The sequence below is a fragment of the Podarcis muralis genome, chromosome 7 (genome assembly GCF_964188315.1).
Source record: "Podarcis muralis chromosome 7, rPodMur119.hap1.1, whole genome shotgun sequence".
NCBI lineage: Eukaryota > Metazoa > Chordata > Lepidosauria > Squamata > Lacertidae > Podarcis > Podarcis muralis.
The window spans coordinates 67,499,776-67,516,661 of record NC_135661.1 but is presented as its reverse complement, the minus strand read 5'-3'; the positions used below and the strand labels follow the sequence as shown (position 1 = coordinate 67,516,661).

General features: G+C 47.5%; 1 long non-coding RNA gene across 1 annotated transcript; it reads left to right on the top strand.

Annotated features, from left to right (window-relative positions):
• The first annotated feature begins 1,344 nt into the window (after window positions 1-1,344).
• On the top strand, window positions 1,345-12,149 carry LOC144328600 (uncharacterized). The gene is made up of 3 exons (XR_013393826.1): window positions 1,345-1,425; window positions 4,976-5,057; window positions 12,061-12,149. It is a non-coding gene; the product is annotated as an uncharacterized LOC144328600 (long non-coding RNA).
• Window positions 12,150-16,886: the final 4,737 nt, after the last annotated feature.

The following is a 16,886-nucleotide window of genomic DNA, read 5'->3' as shown; positions in this document are numbered from 1 at the left end:
CCGATTGGCTTACAGGAGCAGCCCGGAATTAGCCAATCACGTGGGGCCCATTGTGTAAATAATGTATATATAGCTAGACGTTTGGGGGGAAGTTTCATTCATTGCTACTACGAGCTGAATAAAGAGCATGAAATTCACACTCAGCTCCAAGTATAAAAGGTAAAGGGACCCCTGACCATTAGGTCCAGTCGTGGCTGACTCTGGGGTTTCGGCACTCATCTCACTTTATTGGCCGAGGGAGCCAGCACACAGCTTCCAGGTCATGTGGCCAGCATGACTAAGCCGCTTCTGGCGAACCAGAGCAGTGCACAGAAACGCCATTTACCTTCCCACCAGAGTGGTACCTATTTATCTACTTGCACTATGACATGCTTTCGAACTGCTTGGTTGGCAAGAGCAGGGACCAAGCAACGGGAGCTCACCCTATCGCGGGGATTCAAACCACCGACCTTCTGATCAGCAAGTCCTAGGCTCTGTGATTTAACCCACAGCGCCACCCACGTCCCTACGTGACTCAGGCCCCAAACACCTCCTTCCTTACAGACCACCTCAAGTGCTAAGATCAGTGGAAGATGCCTTTTGGTTGTTCCACTGCCTTCAAAAGCTCAAAATTCACTCACACCCCCCACTGCCTCTCACTTTCCATTCTACAGCATAGTTGCAGTGCTCCATGCCCAGTGTAACTAAACCGGTTGTGATCTCCTAAATCCACCTCTAGTAGGCCAGCTCTTGCAGCCTTTTGCCTAATTTTATGAGGGTGGCAAGGAGGAAGAAACTTGAGGAAGCGGGGGCAGCATAAAGAGAGAGAAAATGAGGTGGCCCCACTCACTCTGCTAGCCACAGTAGTGGGTTCTACCTCCACATTTAGAGGCAATACTGTTCTGAATCAATCCTTTGCTTCCAGCACTTGGTTCCAACCCTGTCCTCTTTCGACTCCAGTCTCACCCATTGCAAGCACACAAACCTGCAGACTACCCCCAGCTGAACGCAGCCTTTGACAGAAAAATAGTTTCCCAGTCCAGCTGCAGCTTCTCTCTTTGTATGCCACGAACAAATCTGTTTCTTTTGCAAGTCTGGCAGAGCGAGATGAGTGCTTCTAGGCACCTTGACAATCCAGTCAGCTGAGCACCCCATCAGCGCCAAAATCCCAGCACAACAGTCCTTATAAAGCCTTGGGACTTGCACCTCTGTTCAAGCAACCTGCCTCTGGCATGAGGACTCTGCTTGTCTCCTGACAGTATTTTGTGGGGCGTGTCCGAGCACATATCTGGAAATGCAGATCTGTGCAGTGAATGTGCATTAAAGCAGTCCATCACCCTTTCCATTTATTTATTTTTTAAACAGACTTTATACATTGAGGGAAACGATGGGGAAATGTGCTGAAAAGTGTGGGGTGAAGGAACGATTAATGGGAAGACTCTTACAGTAAGTACCATGGAAGCAAATCAGGAAGAATTCAGAAGGATAAATGCTCATTGTCATATAACCAGCCCACAAACAAATCAGAAAGAATTAGCAATAGAGAGATCCAGCGCCGAGGGCCTTCTGGCAGTTCCCTCACTGTGAGAAGTGAGATTACAGGGAACCAGACAGAGGGCCTAAACAGGGCTGCCTTCAGATGTCTTCTAAAAGTCTGGTAGTTGTTCTTCTCTTTGACATCTGGTGGGAGGGCATTCCACAGGGTGGGCACCACTACCGAGAAGGCCCTCTGACTGCTTCCCTGTAACTTGGCTTCTCGCAGTGAGGGAACCACCAGAAGGCCCTCGGCGCTGGACCTCAGTGTCCGGGCGGAACGATGGTGGTGGAGATGTTCCTTCAGGAATACAGGACCGAGGCCGTTTAGGGCTTTAAAGGTCAGCACCAATGCTTTGAATTGTGCTCAGAAATGCAGAGCGAGCTTGTCCACTCCGCTCTCTGGCCCACAGGAGCACCAGGGCGGCAGCGGCGGCAAAGGGAAGATGAGTGGCGAGAAAGGGCTGGCTCCAAAGTGGGGCTGCTTAAAATGGCGCTCAGCCAGCTCAGCCCAGCCCCCTTCCTCCTCTAGGCAGGGCGGGGAGAAGCCAGGAGGAGGGAGGGAGGGAGGAGGCATCGCCATGGTGCGTGTGAGGGAGAAGGATAATGAAATGGTGCAGGGGGGAAATGGAGCAGACTGAATGAACAGAATCTCCACGCCGATCCACAGACAGTCCAGGCAATTTGGCCTGATCCGGCCCGTGGACCTTAGTTTGCTGACCCCTGGTCTAACCTGTGTATTAGCTTTGTGCAAGCAACTCAGAATGAATGCTCAATCAATGGGTCATCTGCAAGACCCATCTTCCTGGCTTCTGATTCTTCGGCTCTTGAGCTCTCTATCTGACTTTGATTGCCTGCCCAATTCTGTCTCCCCTGATTCTCATTTGCTGCTCTGGAAGTCCAATGTTGCCTGATTTGAATTACCAACCCACTTACTGGACAGGCAGGAGTCTGGTGTCCTGAAGTCTGACCCTGCCGAGGCTAGATGCAGACAAAAGGATCAATTGGATGCTCTAATTGCCTATCACCAACAGCCAGATGTTCCAACCTCCTCTTGCCCTCATCTGCCTCATCTTCTCTTTCCTTCAACGTGGCTTCTCTCCCCAGCTTTAATTAGCCCATAGCAAAGGTCAGCATTACAATGAGGAATACCAAATGACAGATCATTACATCAGCCAGATTTCAAGGTCTAGGGATAGCAGCCCCCTTCATCTCATAAATACCAAAGAGGGAAATGTGGTCAAGAAGAGGTCATCCCATTCCAAAGATCAGTTCAAAAAACTGCTGATTGGACGTCAGTGTTTTCTGCATCGTTGGCTGGGGCTGCAGCCAGCTAATCTTTTTCTATACTAGGAAAAAAATTCTAGGAAATGCTTGCCATGGAAATAGACATTGATTATTCCTTTTAGTCACCCTGTAGTACACAAAACGTGATATTTAATTGGATCAAATCCGTATTCTGAATGAAGTGTCAAAGCTAATCAATTATTTCCAGCTTGTTAAAAACTTCCTGTGCCTCAGCTGTGGTTCTTAATTGGGGGGGGGGGTCCTTAATGGATCTCAGGAGGAAAATAGGGAATGTATCAGAACAGTAAATGAAATGCTTAAGAGTAGATGTCACACTGGTGAAAGGAGATTGGTTCGTGTTAATACGAATCATACAAAGTTCTAGAAACAGAAACTAAGTGAAGCAACAGGGCAAATTAAATATTGAACCTGCTAGTAGAAAGCTGATGGAGCTCTTCTTCAGACAGAATCAGAAAAACTCAAGATCCATAAATGGCTCCTCCAGGATTTATTTTATTGTTAAATATCAAGGTGGAAAACGACAATATATACCAATACAAGTCAACACAAGATTCATAAAGACAATACAAGATAATCACAAAGATGGCAGGCTCATTTTGGAAAACAACTGAATAGGACTGTTGACATATTGCTTTAGGTAACTCCTCCCCTTAGGAGACAGAGCTTTTAAGAATTATTTGCCAAAGAACCCTGTTATCCAGTCAAGTTGCTGGAAAGAAATACAGTTCTTTTTGAATAACATAATATAACAGAAGCATGAAAGGAATATTAGAAAACCACACAGAAGCAGCAGTTTTATAATAATGAAAGCTAACAAAATATTCCTCGTGTCTGACTGCACCCCTGATATACTCAGGAGAATTCTGAGTCAGACCTTTATTACTTAATATAACTCCATCAACGTTCATAGTCTTTCCAGTGTACAAGAGCAGAGGTCTCTGCCTGAGGAGCTTACAATTTGAATACCATCCCTCATAACTTGGACTTGTGGCTGCAGGCACCTAGACAAGGCTCTGGGTACGCCACTTTACCTGTGTTCCCATATTACAACTGCTATTCATTTATTCGTTTATTTACTATTAATTTTCAAGGGTTCTCCTATCTGCGGAGGCTGATGGCTTTCCATTTGTGAGAGGAAGTACATATTGCAAACCAACTTAATTTCCCAAAGGCCCAAAGAAGACTTCTGTAATTACTTGGCTCCGTGACCACAAACCCCTCCTTACTCTGTAATGAAGCCAGATGGATCTTTAGCAACATAGAGGCTCAGGTGGAGTTTTCTCAGAGTTAGAAGATTGAAGGGAATTCCACTGGGTATGAGGAAATTTTGTCGGAAGAAGGGGAAAGCATAATAAAACCACAGGGTCCTGCCATCGTGAAACTGATGAGACTTTGAATACTGTCTGCTTGTTTCCTGAAACATTTCACCCTTTTAAATATCTCAATACTAGGGATGTATGGATGGATCAGCCTAAAGTCAGATTGTTTGCTTGGGCTGTGTACCAGATTCTGTCAAAGCCTGAAGTCCAAATGGAATTGGGCAAATTCAAGGGGATCTGGGCTTGGGCCAAGTAGGGTTGGGTCAGCCTGGGATTGCCCTGGGTCAGGCCATCTGGAGTGATCCAAAGATGTCAGGCGGCAAAATAAATCAGTTAATTTTGGATATAATCAATATTTAAAACTGGGGTTGAGAATCTGTGGATATGATCAGACTACAATTCCCATCATCCCTGAAATAATAGTTACTGGTGGCAAAATAGGGTTCCCATTTTTCATCTTCCGCAATAGCCTGTCCAAGGCCTGATACCTGCATATATTAACAATTTATCCTTAATTTCCATAGTATCTTTGTTCATTAAACATTGAGGAGTATGTGTGTGTCCTTTACTTCCTGAAACATGCCTACCGGTTGATTGATGACTAGTCAGCCACCATCGTCTCTCTGTCTTTTGTGGTTTCACGCAAACACCAAAGCAGGTTAAATTGAGCCGATGGAGGGCCATTGCCCATCGCTGGTGAGGCTGCCTCTTCCTCAGTAAGAGCTCACCCAGACTTCTGCTTGCCCTGGGCTTAGAAAGCATGAGCCTGGGAGGTTTTTCACTGGTTCCAAGCTTTCTAGTCAAAGGTCTGAGTAGTTTTTTTGTTTGTCCCGCAGCCTTCCCCGGGAAAACCTGCGGGTTACTGCTGAAGAGGAACAAATCAAAGAAAACCCAATTGATGTTTGCTCAGATTCGGTGGTAAGCAGTGGGTTTTCCCCGGGGGGGAAGGGGCAGGACAAGTGGAATTGTGGACAAGCCCATATCACTAGCAGGCCCAGTGATGAGCCACATTTATTTTTGTTCAGTGGGGGGAATGAGGTACAGTGGTACCTCGGGTTACATACGCTTCAGGTTACAGACACTTCAGGTTACAGAAATAGTACCTCGGGTTAAGAACTTTGCTTCAGGATGAAAACAGAAATCGTGCTCTGGCAGCGCGGCAGCAGCAGGAGGCCCCATTAGCTAAAGTGGTGCTTCAGGTTAAGAACAGTTTCAGGTTAAGAACAGACCTCCGCAACAAATTAAGTACTTAACCACTGTACAGTAAGTACCACTGTACAGTCAAAGAAATCCACAGACTTCTCACAGCCAGAGGCCTCCAGTAGCAGACTTTGGGCTCTCAGATTTTGGCAGTACCCTGTGTGGTGCTAAAATTCAGTGCCCCCCAGCCTCTCGCACTCTGTCCCACAGCATTGGAGCCACACCAATCGAGCTACCCTAAAACCACATCTGGAGACTCACATGCCCCAGCAGTCAAAAATTTCAGTTCTTTGCAATCAGCAGCGTGTGTGAAAATGCATCACCATTGCCAGAGAAAGGCGACAGAGAGGTTGCACTTAAGTTGAGATACTCAAGAGCCACAGTTAAGAGCAGAGAGTCCCAGTCTCCATCCCCCAACTCAAGTGCTTCTGAACAGCTGTGCTTGACTGTAGCCTCTTTTCTGCCTGAGAGCCCAACAAATTGCTGGTACATCATAACGAGAGGGTAAATTATGACTTCATTGTTATAGTTCAGAATTTATCTGGTTAAATTCCCTGGTGTGTGTCACCTGCTGACGTCAGCTTACAGCTGGGCGGAGACAGAAGCTTTAGAAGCTGGGCGGGACTATTCCCTGTTTGTTCAGTTCCCCCTGTGACTCTGAGGGGAGAAGGATGTTTGCAGCAATGGCTGCCAGCAGTGACGGACTTTTGATGCTGAAATGTTGTAATAAAGAGCTGTAAATAGACGAACCTGTCTATGTGTGCTTACAAGGAGTACGACTGCTTTACACGCTGTGTTTCTACTCTGCTAAAAGCCGTGACGGAGAAGAGACAGCAGGAGTTATTGCGCAGCTTGGGAGGAAGCGTGCCGGACCGCTGTAAGTGATTGATTGGGACCGTAAAGCTGTCTGAAGTCGCGGCTCTATAGATCGATTTATCCGAACAGGTTATGGGAGGTCAGCCAATGCTCGTAAAACAGTCGTAAAACAGCTCCAGGAATGTTTTGAAGTCAGCGGTCTGCGGCTGAGGAGCGGAACGGGAGCTGTGTGGATGCCGGAGAGCAGGAATGATTAATTGCCTGCTTCTGAGAGGCATGAGGAGCTGCTGAAAGAGAGCTGCTGGGACACAGAGCTAAAAGAAAAAAGCAGCTGAGAAATCGTTTCTCCGGACGGGTGCTGGATAAGCTGTAAGTAGGCTTGGGCCCCTTGGGAGAACGGGAGAAGATGGCTGAGAGCCAGTCTATACCGGTGGAAAAGCTCACTCTAAAGAGTTGGGCAACCTGGAGCAAAAGAGTGAAGGGGTGGTTCCTGGTCCATGGGCTTTGGGAAGCATGGCAGAGGGAGCCCCTACCACCAACCCCCAGCGCTACAGCGGCTGGAGACGTTGCAGGCTGTGAGGCTGCGTTGCCGGAAGATAGCCAGCAGAAAATGCAAAGAGAGCTGGAGATGCTCAAAGCATGCGTTGATGCATCACTGAGACCCCACTTGGAGGGTGTGAAATCAGCGTGGGTGGCCTGGAATTTACTGAAAGGCCTGTGTCAAGCTTCACCGGGAGGCCAGAGCCCTGCAGACGCTGGACTAGAAGCCCCTATTCCCCAATCAGCCTCAAGGAGCGCTGGTGCGCAGATCAGGGGGGGCAGGAGTTCCAAAGGCAAGTTTGAAAAACTTTCCCTTTGTGCTGAAGCGGAGAGCAGCTTCAGGGGGGGCGAGGCTGGTGGGAGGCGCCGTTCCAGAAGGAGGAGGGCCAAGCCAGCTGGGAGCCCCGGGCAGTGTTTTTCCACTGGAGTTCGTTGATGCTACGTGTGCAATTCGGCGCAACATCTGAGTGGCAGTTGCCCCCACCGGTGCAGAGAGCCGCGGCAGGATGTTGTGAAGGACATTTCCCATGGGAATCAGGCGGGTTTCCATGGCAACAGGCCTGGGAAGACAGGCAGGCGTGGAACTGAGCCAGGTGGCCGTGGTAAACAGCAGGGAGAAGAGTCTTATCAAGTCTCAGCGAGTATGGCAGTGTTTGAGGAGGGCCGAGTGGAAAATTCCGAGATGGCCTTTGTAATAGACTCTGCAGCTAACCGCAACATGGTTCCAGAGACCCCTGCAGTCGAGAGGTGGAATTGCACGGCAGTTCCGAAGGGACAGACTATTAAGTTTGCAAATGGACAGAAAACTAAAGTTTCCAGGTGTACTAATGCCTATCTTTCTGTTTTACAGGAAACGGTGGATTTTTGTATTGTTCCAGAGATTCAACATTGTTTGTTATCTGTGCCTTATTTGTTAAGTAAGGGGTTCAAAGTTTGTTTTGAAAATGATGTCTGCACAATCTCCAAAGGGGGGAGGTTACTGGCCAAAGTGCGGAAGGGACAGAATGATCTTTTCATTCTTAAAACGTCTCTTGGAGGTGAGGGGAAGGTTGAGAAAGCACAAGCGTTGCGTGCTACAGTTCCCAACCAGCGTGCTACAATTCCCGCTCATAATGTTACATGTGCATGCGTATGGCATCAGAGAACGATTCACAATCCTTTAGAGGATTTGCAGGTGTTACCTGAGGTTGTTACAGGTTGTAAGATTAAAAATTGTCAAAGTGCCATTAATTGTGACACTTGCAAGCAGGCAAAGGTGAGAGGGTGCAGTTACCCAAAGGTGGAACGTGTAGCCACTAAACCTTTTGAGCTGGTTCACATAGATTTGTCCGGTCCTGTCAAGGCACCAAGTCTAGGGGGGGCCAGGTTTCTGCTAACTTTTCTGGATGATTTCTCGCAGAATTCTTGGGCTCACGGTCTCAAATCCAGGGAGGATGCAGCACAGCTGATCAAGAGCTGGATTGAGGGGGTGGAACAGAGGTTCTCCACCAGGGTTCAAGCTATCATCAGTGACAGAAATGCTAAGTACACTGGTTCTGCTTTGCAGAAGTTCTTTCAACAGAAAGGGATACGACACACAGTTCTTTCACCCCAGCAAGGTGGAGTGGCAGAGCTGAGAAGTGGAGCTCTGATTAAGGCTGCACAGGTGATGCTGAAAGAAGCCAGGTTACCTCCTGAGTTTTGGCTGGAGGCTACGAGGGCTGTGTCATTCACCTGGAATCGTGTCTACAACTCATTGGTAGGTGACACACCGTTCTCTTTGTTAAATGGCCGAAAACCCCAGGTTCACTTTCTGCGGACGTTTGGGACTCCTGCGCTTGTCTCTGTGCCTGAGGCTTTGCGAGGGCCAGATGGAGCCAAAGTCCAGAAAATGATCTTCTGTGGGTATGAGCCAGAAGCCCGTGCATGGCGATTTGCTTACCCGTCAGGTGATCAGAGTAAGGTGCTGATCAGTAAACACGCTGAGTTCTTAGAGGAGGAGGTGACATCAAAGACTCCTGTTAGGCGTGATGTTCTCTCAGATTGTCTCTCTGATCCAGAGGACAGTTCTGATGAGGAGGAAGGAGAGGCTGAGCCTGCTGATGACGGCCAGGTCGCTGACCAGGGTCAGGAGCAGGATGGAGCATCTCCACAAGTTGCCAAAAGCGAGCCTAGTTCTCCTGTGAGTGTGATGGAGAGGATTCGAAAACGCTTTAAGTCAGAAGGAGAATCCCATGATGCAGAGGACACACCTGCTGATCAAAGTGAGTCAGAGGGAACACCTGAGTTTGTGCCTAGGAGGTCCAGTCGCGCAACAAAGGGTGTCCCACCAGAGAGGTATCAGGCCACAGGTGCGTGGATAAGTTTCGCACAGTGCGATTCTGAAAGTTGTGAGGTGGTTCCACAAATGCCAAACAGGTTTGCCAAGGGAAGGCGCAAGGCATTGGGGAAGGAATTGATCTCACAAGGTATTACTGAAGATGTTGCACAGGTATCACGCAGGGACACAAGGGGGGGTGTTATAGTTCAGAATTTATCTGGTTAAATTCCCTGGTGTGTGTCACCTGCTGACGTCAGCTTACAGCTGGGCGGAGACAGAAGCTTTAGAAGCTGGGCGGGACTATTCCCTGTTTGTTCAGTTCCCCCTGTGACTCTGAGGGGAGAAGGATGTTTGCAGCAATGGCTGCCAGCAGTGACGGACTTTTGATGCTGAAATGTTGTAATAAAGAGCTGTAAATAGACGAACCTGTCTATGTGTGCTTACAAGGAGTACGACTGCTTTACACGCTGTGTTTCTACTCTGCTAAAAGCCGTGACGGAGAAGAGACAGCAGGAGTTATTGCGCAGCTTGGGAGGAAGCGTGCCGGACCGCTGTAAGTGATTGATTGGGACCGTAAAGCTGTCTGAAGTCGCGGCTCTATAGATCGATTTATCCGAACATTCATTGCTAGCCGTCTGTCTACTGCGACATGCAGGGAGTTTTTGAAAGGCAGAAGGATCTGGACAGACACAGTTAAGGGTGGGGGGGAGAAATTAAGTTCAGTTCATATCTAAAGGCAAATCTGCAGATTCTGATGTAATGTGCAAATTGACGTCCTTTGAGATACACATATCTCCAAAATTGAGAATGCAGCACATTATAAACACACTCCTTTTTTTCCCCTGGAAAGCAATCATAAGGTTGTCTGCCCTCTCTCACTTTGACTAAATTAGTCAATTTCTTCACATTTATTGCAACCCAATCTGTAATCGTTCAGTCTTCCAGTGTGGGAGTTCTTGTCTTTTCCCAGTTATAAAATATGGATATTCATGCAGCTATATTAATAGCCCTTTCTTTGTTATCTAGTAAGATTATGATCTTTGACATAGCCAAGGTCTGTGGCTATTGGATTCATGGGCAGTATGCCTCCTGCCATGGCTTCTATTTCTGTTGAAATCTTCCTCCAGAGTTTCTTTACTTTAGGACAAGTCCAGAAAATATGCTGCATGTTGGCGTTGTTCATTTACAGCACCCGGACAAATTGCTTGCTGTTCTAAATATAGAATTAAGACGTGGCAGTGTCTTATAGAAACTTACTTTGCAATTGATACTTAAGAGTTTGCAGTGGTATATTTAATCAAAGTCACTTCAATGCATTATTTCTGAAGGCTCAGGTAGCCTCAGTGGTGCAGAGTGCCTTCCATCAGCTTCAGCTGATGGCCCAGATCCTCCCCTATCTGGGCAGGGACAGCCTAACTTCTGTTGTCTAGCTCTGCTAACCTCTAGGTCAGGCTACTACAATGTGTTATACATGGGGCTGCCTCTGAAGATGTTTCAGAAACTTCAGCTGGTGAAGAATCTGGTGGACAGAATGACGCAAAACGGATTGATCATATAATCCCAGTACATTTCTGAGCACAATTCAAAGTGTTGGTGCTGACCTTTAAAGCCCTAAACGGCCTCGGTCCTGTATACCTGAAGGAGCGTCTCCACCCCCATCGTTCAGCCCGGACACTGAGATCCAACACTGTGGGCCTTCTGGTGGTTCCCTCACTGTGAGAAGTGAGGTTACAGGGAACCAGGCAGAGGGCCTTCTCGGTAGTGGCGCCCGCCCTGTGGAATGCCCTCCCATCAGATGTCAAGGAAATAAGCAGCTATCTTACTTTTAAAAGACATCTGAAGGCAGCCCTGTTTAGGGAAGTTTTTAATATTTAATGCTGTATTGTTTTTAACACTCGATTGGGAGCCGCCCAGAGTGGCTGGGGAAACTCAGCCAGATGGGCGGGGTATAAATAATAAATTATTATTATTATTATTATTATTATTATTATTATTATTATTATTATTATTATTATGCCAATCCTGCCCTGACTGCCAATTAGTTTTCAGGCCCAATTCAAAGTGCTGGTTTTGGCCTATAAAGCCTAAAATGGCTCAGGACCGCAATACCTCAAGGACCGCCTCTCCTCATATGAACCGACTGGGACCCTGTGATCATCATCTGAGGCTCTTCTTTGTGTAGCTCCTTCATGAGAGGTCTGGAGGGCGGCAACACGGGAACAGGCCTTTTCTGCAGTGGCTCCCCATTTATGGAATGCTCTCCCCAGGGAGGCTTGCCTGAAACCTTCTTTAGGCGCCAGGCAAAAACGTTTCTCTATAACCAGGCCTTTGGCTGGTGAACCATCTACGGCTTTTTAAATGTGTTTGTGAGAGAGGGTTATTGGTTTCTTTGCTTCTTATTAAGTTGTCATAGAATTGCAGAAACATAGAATTGTAGAGGTGGAAGGTACCACAAGAGTCATCTAGTCCAACCCCCGCAATGCAGAAACCTTTTGCCCAATGTAGGATTCAAACCCAAGACCCTGAGATTAAGAGTCTTGTGCTCTACCGACTGAGCTAACGTTCTCTCCTTATTTGTATTTTTATGTTGTAAACTGCCTGTAATCTTTGGATGAAGGGTGGTATAGACATTTAATAAGTAAAATAAACAAACAGATAAATAAAAATTGGTAGTTTGGATCCTCATCCCTTTCTTTGTTCTTCAGTCCATACACCAGGGCTGGGCACAATGTCCAGTTTGCATGTAGAAGACACAAGGTTCCATCTTGCCCTTCCCCAGGAGAAGGTCTGAAATCCAGGAGAGTTGCTGCCTGTCAGTGTAAGCAATATTGAGCTAGATGGGTCGATGACTCTGTATCAGGCAGTTTCCTGTATTCCCAGTCTTCTTCCCTAGTTTGTTATTCAGAGAGACTCAGCCATGGTGTGTGCATAAAGAGTGGCATGTCAGAAACAAAATTACAGGGTTTGGGGTTGGAGACTGGGGCAGGGTGCTGCAGGGAGAGAAACATTCAGAATCTTCAATAGCAGTCAATCGACAGCTGCACTTAACAATGGTTATAATTTCAGTGCTGATGTTGTCTCACAGAAGGTTCTGCTGCCTTCATCGTTCCAGCCTGAGTCACATTGGCAAGGGAAGACAACTGGAGGAGCAGGAGCGAAAGAATTATCATCAACATCAACACCACCATCTGAAAACATCCTTTTTTAGGCAAGCCTATCCAGATGTCCTGGGCACATTGTTGTTCAACGTCTTTATAAATGACTTGGGTGAAGGTATTGAGGGGATGCTCATCAAATTTGCAGAGGACACCAAACTGGGAGGGTTGACTAATGTAGAGTTGCCATATTTCAAAGAGCAAAAAGAGGACATATTTGCTACTTTTAACTATGGATCTCTATGATGACTCTCATCATGAAAAAGAGGACACGTCCTGGAAAAAGAGGAAATATGGCAACCCTAGAATGTGGCAGAAGACGGGACAAAGTGTGCATTAAAATGTATGTCGAAACAAAATTTAAAAATTCCTTCCAATAGCACCTAAGAGACCAACTAAGTTTGTTATTGGTATGAGCTTTCGTGTGCATGCATACTTCTTCAGATACACTGAAACAGAAGTCACCAGACCCTTATATATAGTGAGAGGGTGAGGAGGGGTTTTACTCAGAAGGGTGGTAGGAATGGGTGATTGGCTGATAGGTGTGGTAAACCTGTTGACGACTGTTAACGACTGCAATTGGTCTTATAGGAAAAAGCAAATTCCTCTAACATAATGCACTTTAGCAAGTTATTATTTTCACCAATACATACATTTTAATTACAGGTAGGTAGCCATGTTGGTCTGCCGTAGTAAAAAAAAAAAGTAAAAAAAATCATTCCAGTAGCACCTTAGAATTAGATCATGCTTTTCGCCCCTGGGCAATTCAGCTTTAGGGACCACACATTCACTCCATAAGACGCACAGACATTTCCCCTTACTTTTTAGGAAGAAAAAAGTGTGTCTTATGGAGTGAAAAATACAGTACTACTCCAAAATCCCACAAACTCCCTAGACACAATCAAAAAACAATGGGAGGATGACAAAGGCTATGAGATTAACCCCACTCAATGGACCAGAATGTGGTCTAAACCCCCCCCCTTTAAATCCATATCAATGAAAAGAAAAGAACTCACTCTGAAACTCACCTACAGGTGGTACCTAGCACCAAGAAAACTAGCGCTAATACGCCCAGGAACCTCACCAAAATGCTGGAGAGGGTGCAACTCCACAGGCACATACCTCCACATGTGGTGGGAGTGCCCCAAAATCCAACTATTCTGGACAACAGCCATATGAGAAATATGTAAAATAACTAAGCAAGTATTAGAAATCACCCCAGAATTGGCCCTACTAAACATCTTCCAAGACAATAATGCCCATTTACACCACAAAGAACTCATAACCCACCTACTTTCAGCAGCCAGAAACACCATAACCAGACACTGGAGAGACCTGTCAAGAGTATGCATGGACCAATGGTACCAAATAGTATGGGAAACAGCCTTACTAGAAAAATTAACCAATAAATTGAAACTGACACAGGGACAAACAGAAGAAGACGCCTTCACCCCGGTATGGCTCCCCTTTATCACATGCACAGCCCAACAAGACAATGACAAAAATCCACCAACAGCATACAAATCAATATGGCTAACCTGATCCAAAACACCCACCCAGCCCACTCACACATGAAAACAAAGATCACCACAGCCAACCACAAACAAACAACCCCAACCTCTCTCACCACCAAAGGAACACAAGTGAGCAGCAAAGAACCTGCACAAGCAACGCTGACACAAAACCTCACATATATTAAGTAAAATAGAAACATCGCCCCCCACCCCCACTCAACTTTCCACCCCCCTCCATCTCTTTCCCCTTATTCTTCCTAATGTCTCAACAAATGAAACTGATCTGTAAAAATGTTACATGGGGGTTGAAATACAAGAGAGAGATGTTGCACACACTTTTGTAAATCAAGAAAACCTTTAATAAAAAAAAAGTGTGTCTGGTGGAAAAAAACCCAGAAAGGTCAAGCGGCAACAACTAGCGACACCACCGATTCTGTCAGGGACAATACAAGAGGCTACAGGGGTCCTGAGCCTTCAGTTTCCATGGCAATGTATGCAACAGGGAAAGGAGGGGGGATCACTAGTGATTACAAGGATACAACTTGAAGTGGGGGGGGGGAGGCCATCTCTTTTTCAGATGTGCTGCCTTTCCCAAACTTGCCTTTATCTAGGTTGCTAATGGAAGCAGCTGTTGCAAACGCCCACACCTCTGTTTCAGAAAATGTATAATGTGCCTTGCTTATTCATCTCAGAAGTCCATCCCCTCTGATGCAACTGTTATCCTGTGTGTGCTCATTCATGGTTTTTCCCCATAGAACCATAGAACTGTAGAGTTGGAAGGCCTACAACCCCATGCAAGACATCTAGTCCAACCCCCTGAAATGCAGGAATCAGAATCCCTAAAGAATCCCTGACTGATGGCCACCTAGCTTCTGTTTAAGAACTTCCAGTGGAGGGGAAAAGAAGGAACCTTTTACCAGATGTGGTGCACGTGCCCCAGGGTAAAAGACTTCTGGGAAAGGATTTATAATGAACTGAAAAAAGTGTTGAAAAACACATTTATTAAGAAACCAGAAGCCTTTTGGTATAGTGGGGGGTGAAATCCCCAAAAAGGATGTTACTTTTTTCTGTATGCCACAACAGCTGTGAGAATATTACTAGCGAAGAATTGGAAGGAACAAGATTTACCAGCTATCGAAGAATGGCAGATGAAGATGATGGACTATATGGAACTTGCCGAACTGACTGGGAGACTCCAGGACCAGAGAGAGGAGACGGTGGAAGAAGATTGGAAGAAGTTTAAAGAATATTTGGAAAAAATATGTTAATATTTAAATCTTAGAATAGCTTTGGAAGTGGATATAGGCTGTAGGGTTAGAAGTAGAAGATAGTGTATTTTAAAATAGTATGACTTGTAAGGGATAAAATGTGAAGATTTTAAAAGTAAGTGTGATTAAAAATGGTTAAAAATTATGATATGTGTAAACTTCAAAAGATGAGGTAAAATGAAAATCAGATAGGGGGGACTTGGGAAGCTCACCTAACAATGTTTAGAAAAGATAAGGATAAGACAATAATTTGTTTGTATTGTTTGTTTTTCTGTTTATGTTGTTTATTTGTGTTATGAAATGAATAAAAAATGGGGGGGGGGGCTTCCAGTGGAGGAAAATCTACCACCTGCCAAGGTAGTCTGTTTCACTGTTGAACAGCTCTTTCCATCAGAAAGTTATTCCTAGTGTTTAATTGGAATCTCCTTTCCTGTAATTTGAATCCACTGGTTTGGGCCCTACTTCCTTGGTGCATGTGAAACATCCCATGATGGTTCCCAACTATAAACCTCCAATCCTATAAGAAGATTACAAATTCAGGAAGTCTACTTCAGTGTTTCCCAACCTTTTTTGGGCAAAGGCACACTTGTTTCATGAAAAAAATCTCGAGGCACACCACCATTAGAAAATGTTTAAAAAATTAACTCTGTGCCTATATTGACTACCGTATTTTTCACCCTATAGGACGCACCGGCCCATAGGACGCACCTAGATTTTGGGGGGGAAATAAAGGGAAAAAAATTATTCCCCCCCCCCAGACGCGGGGCTGGGGCGGGAGAAGCCCGAGCTTCCCCCGACCCCAGCCCCCAGAATGGGAGCCAGAGTGGCTCCCGGAGCTTGTGGGACTGGGGGTGGGGGAAGCCAGAGCTTCCCCCACCCCCAGCCCCCAGAAAGGGTCCGAGAGCGATGGCGAAGGTGAGCGCACCTTTGCCATTGCTCCCGGAGCTTGCAGGAGCTGGGGGTGGTGGAAGCCCGAGCTTCCCCCGCCCCCAGCCGCCAGAGCAGGTCAGAGAGCGATGGCGAAGGTGTGCGCACCTTCGCCATCGCTCTGGGACCTTGCGCGGGCTGGGGGCGGGGGAAGCCGGAGCTTCTCCCGTCCCCAGCCCCCAGAGCAGGTCGGAGAGCGATGGCGAAGGTGCGCGCACCTTCCGCATCGCTCTGGGACCTTGCGCGGGCTGGGGGCGGGGGAAGCCGGAGCTTCTCCCGTCCCCAGCCCGCAGAGCAGGTCGGAGAGCGATGGCGAAGGTGCGCGCACCTTCCGCATCGCTCTGGGACCTTGCGCGGGCTGGGGGCGGGGGAAGCCGGAGCTTCTCCCGTCCCCAGCCCCCAGAGCAGGTCGGAGAGCGATGGCGAAGGTGCGCGCACCTTCGCCATCGCTCTGGGACCTTGCGCGGGCTGGGGGCGGGGGAAGCCGGAGCTTCTCCCGTCCCCAGCCCGCAGAGCAGGTCGGAGAGCGATGGCGAAGGTGCGCGCACCTTCCGCATCGCTCTGGGACCTTGCGCGGGCTGGGGGCGGGGGAAGCCGGAGCTTCTCCCGTCCCCAGCCCCCCGAACGGGTCGGAGAGCGATGGCGAAGGTGCTCGCAGCTTTGGCATCGCTCTGGGAGCTTGCGCGGCTGGGGGATAGCTTCCTTAAGCCTGGAGAGCAAGAGGGGTCGGTGCGCACCGACCCCTCTCGCTCTCCAGGCTTCAGCGAAAGCCTGCATTCGCGGCGATGGGATGTGGGAGGGAGCTCGCTCGCCGCCCCGCGTGTGCTCGCCGCCGCCGCCCCGCCTCTCGCCGCCCGACTCGCCCGCCTCCCTCCCACGGCACACTAGGCAACGTCTCACGGCACACTAGTGTGCCGCGGAACACCGGTTGGGAAACACTGGTCTACTTCAAGGGATATACCGTATTTTTTGCACCATAACACTCACTTTTTTCCTCCTAGAAAGTAAGGGGAAATGTCTGTGCGTGT